Here is a 4312-nt window from a genome sequence, read left to right as displayed (position 1 = left end):
ATTTGTATATGATCTGTGAATCATTGAGATGTATTAACAGTTACTTATTTCTATTCGCTCAGTGTTTACAAGTCACTGATCGATCACTAGCTAGCCTACAAATACGCTCCTGGCAGTTTTATTTGCGACGCAAGATGCAAAGTGGCAGTTTCTTGAATAAAAATGCCTACCTCTGAAGAAACTGACAAGCTACACTATCGATCCTACACGGATAAAAATGCCTACTTCTGAAGAAACTGACAAGCTACACTATCGATCCTACACAAATAAATAGTGGATCACGCACGTACTACCTCCTTTCCGGTTTGCAGGGCTCAATTCAAGAAGCGACCTACTCGATCCTACACGAATAAATAGCGGATCACGCACGTACTAGTACCTCCTTTCCGGTTTGCAGGGCTTAATTCAAACCTCTCACCAACCAAGGTACTCCCTCCGTCCGGGTTTATTAGTCCCGTGAGCAAAGAAGCAAGACCAAGGCATGTCAATAATTAACGGCATGCAGAAGTTTAAGCCTAATTAATTCCAGCGATTTAAGTGGCTGCATGCGTGCCCTCGGCTGCGACTCGTTGCATGCTGCTTCGCGTACTGCCTGCGAGCAATTCTGAGTGCCTGCACGTAGCCGGCCGTAATTAACGCAACTAACCGATGCGAAAAAAGATATGCTTTAATTGTTGCGGGCTTTTTAAATCCGTGGAATCATTATTGACAAGGAGGGAGATGATTCGAGTGTATTCATTTGACCGCCATGCCGGCGTGCGACCCAGACGGGATGGGACAGCATAGTCATAATTTCAGTTTCTCTAGTTTTCCATGGCAAGCTGGCGCGCTAAGCCATTATGCATTGAATTCCGATGACCGTCGCACTACCTTCCTCCTATAAGTACTGTTTCCCGGCCTTCCCGGGTGCCACCGTGACCAACTCGCCAGATCCTCACAAGCCCCCACCGGCCCGACGTCGCTCGCCATGTCCGCCATGCCCCCGCCCGTCCATGGTAGGCGACGTCGGAGGCGGTCACCGTCGGAACTAGTGTTCAGTTTTTCACCGGAAGGCAGACGGAGGGAGGAGGCATTCTATCTGTCTTTAGATGGCAATGCGGAGATCGAGGAGTTGTTGGAGCGCGACCGCATGGCGGAGGAGTAGGAGTTGTTGGAGCGCGACCGCCTGGCGGAGGAGCAGCGTATCACTGATTTGCGCCGCCAGCGGGACATGGAGCAGCAGCGCACCGATGCTCTGAGTCGCAAGCAGAGTGCCCGAAACTGGGCCGACTACGTGGAGGGCGGCGCCCGGCAAATAGCCCTGGAGGCTGTCGGGCACGCACGCGTTCACGACGCCGATTTTTACTACCACCTCGTCAAGTGGGTTTCCCGCTTGGAAGCCGAAGCTTCGGTGGACCACGCCGGCATGGAAAGGGCGAACGCGCGCGAGCAACACGCCCTATCACACCTCTTACAAGTCCGAGGCGAGGCGCAGGACGCTGGTGCCGGCGTTTAGCGTCTACCAGAGATGGCGGCCGACATTGTCTAGTTAGCTAAGAGTAAGTTAGTACTTGTATGCTACTAGAGTATTAGTGGGAGTAGATAGTTAACTTGGCTATGATGGTTGTCAACATGGAAGTTCAGTACTCTATATGTGGATCAGACCTGTTACTTTCCCCTGAATGTTGAACTTTCCGTTTGAACATATGGAATGGGCTGTTATTTTTTTAAATGGGTTGTATTTGTCCTCCACGGGTTTAGAGGCTGACTTGTGGGCCTAGCAAGTTGACGCGTACACAATCAGGAGATGATTGTACGTGGAGAGGATGACAGCAAGGACCCGCCAAGGTCATGGCAGTACGCAAGCAAGTGCCTCCTTATTTCAAGCCAATAAAACAATGGCTCCTCCTAGTGGATTTCTGACATCTGGGTCCCATGCCATTGTCAACATAGTCAATAAACGAGAGAATTGCACAACGAGCGTCTGACACCAGGGACCCAGCAGCTCGCCCAGTTATTTTTGTTTTGGGTTAATTTGATAAATGCCACTCAAAATCTGGTGTATCCGAGAAATGCCACTGCAATTTCCAAACTTTGAAAAATGCCATTTCTAGTGGCATTTTTCGAAGTCTGGAGTGGCGTTTTTCAAAGTTTGCAAACTGTAGTGGCGTTTTTCAAAGTTTGCAAAAATTGCAGTGGCATTTTTCAAAGTTTGGAAATTGCAGTGGCATTTTTCAAAGTTTGGAAATTGCAGTGGCATTTTTATGAATCGCCATAATTGGAGTGGCATTTATCTAATTTGTTTTTGAGACGGAAGCAGGGTGTCAACTGGGCTGTGCGGGACACTCTGGCCTATCTAAACAGCCTTTTCTTTTATGTTTACCACAGACCAGCCCAGTAGTTTTTTTTCTTTCTGAAAATGGCTAGCCCAGTTTTTTTGTGATTTGTCAAGTAAGTCGCTTTATCAGGCCTGTTGAGGTGCAAATCTTTCAGGACGAGGAGAGATTCATTCGGCTGGCCGAGAAAATGGCCTATCAGTAATGATAAATGGGTTGTACATTTTTAAAACACATCAGACCGGCAATTAGTTTCAAATATCTTTTTTTCATTTCGAGATTTTAAATTGCATTGACTTTTATGCGTGGACAATTTATTGGATTTTATATTGATATACATTTATTTTAAAAATCAGTCTGAATGTGACTCGAAATTTCGGGATTAAAAATAGTTCAGACCGCACCGACATATGCAAAATTTTGTATAATTTTTTAACCGTGTCCACAATATGGGCTGTAATGCTAACAAAAAGAACATGGGCTCCAAAAAACCCGTAAGAATTAACAAATGGGCTGTAAATTATTTTAAATAATGGCAGATGGGATGTATGCTGTTTTCCACAGATTTGAGGCTTTCCACTGATGGCCTGCATACTATTGGATGTCCATCCAACGGCCGTCATGCTTCTTCAATTTGTGCTCTTCCTGCTCCAGCCGCTCAAACAAGCGCCGGCGGGACTGCCTGCTCCCTCCTCCCCGCGGCCGGCTGTGCTACCGCGCAGGCCTCACCACCCCACCGTACTCCCATCGCTGGCCTAGCCATCCCTCTACTCACCCATAGTCCCACACCTGCTGTTATTCTCTCGCGACGGCAGACGAACCAGTAAACTCTCGTACAGTCGTACTCCCCTCCACATGGGAAACAACTGCCGAGTCTTCCCTGCCTCCATGTTGTTCCCTTCCTAGGCCTCGCCGTCGTCCATCGCCCTGGTGCTCTCGGCGTGGCATGGTCAACATGGTCAACGACCGACATGCATCTGAAGTGGACTGTACGTGGAGAGGCTGACAGCTGGGTCCATGCCTCCTTATTACGCGCAAAATAATGATTCATCCACTTGACATCTGGGACCCACCGAAAGGGCCTCTGTATTTCGTGAAAAAAACGTTACCGCTGCTGACAGCTCGGACCCACCAGCTATATCTTCGCACGCAAGGAAGTGCCTCCTTATTACACACAAAAAATGAATACTCCACCTGCTAGCTGGAACCCACTATAGTGGGCCTACTAAGTTGACGGGGACGAAGGGCTTTGTAAACTTAGTTAATATGCACGATTCTAGCTTGACTGACCGTACGAGGTCCATCCAACGGCCGTAGTGCTTCTTCAACCTCTGGTCTTCTTGCTCCAGCCACCCAAAGCAGCGCCGGTCGTGCCACCTGCTCCTGCCTCCCATGGCCGACTGTGTTGCCACGGAGGCCTCACCGCCCCCATACTACTCCCACCACTGGCCAGGCCATCCCTCCAGTTCCACTCACCCACACCACCTGTTATTCTGCGGCGATGACAGCACAGCCGAACCAGTGAACCCTCATACTCCTCTCCGCGTGGGCATCCACTGCCGTGTGTTCCCTGGCTCCACGTCGTCACCTTCCTAGGCCTCGCTGTCGTCCACCGCCGTGGTGCTCTCGGCGTGGCGTGATCAATGTGGTCAATGACCGAATTCCATGAAAAATAATTATTCCTCCACCTGACAGCATGGACCCACCGGACGGGCCACCAGTATTTTGCGAAAAAAACATTTGCCCCTGACTGCTGGGACCCACCCGACGGGCCAACGTATTTCGCAAAAAAACGTTCCCTTGCTGTCAGCTCGGACCCACCGGAACTGCCTCCTTATTACACAAAAAAAAATGAATACCCCCTGCTAGCTGGGACCCACCTTGGTGTGAGGCTGACTTGTGGGCCTACTAAATTGACGGGGACGGATGGCTTTGTCAACTTAGTCGATATAAACGTTTCTAGCTCCAGTGACCGTACGATGTCCATCCAACGGCCG

Source organism: Triticum dicoccoides, chromosome 6B (genome assembly GCF_002162155.2).
Source record: "Triticum dicoccoides isolate Atlit2015 ecotype Zavitan chromosome 6B, WEW_v2.0, whole genome shotgun sequence".
NCBI lineage: Eukaryota > Viridiplantae > Streptophyta > Magnoliopsida > Poales > Poaceae > Triticum > Triticum dicoccoides.
Note: the sequence above shows the minus strand (reverse complement) of the source record.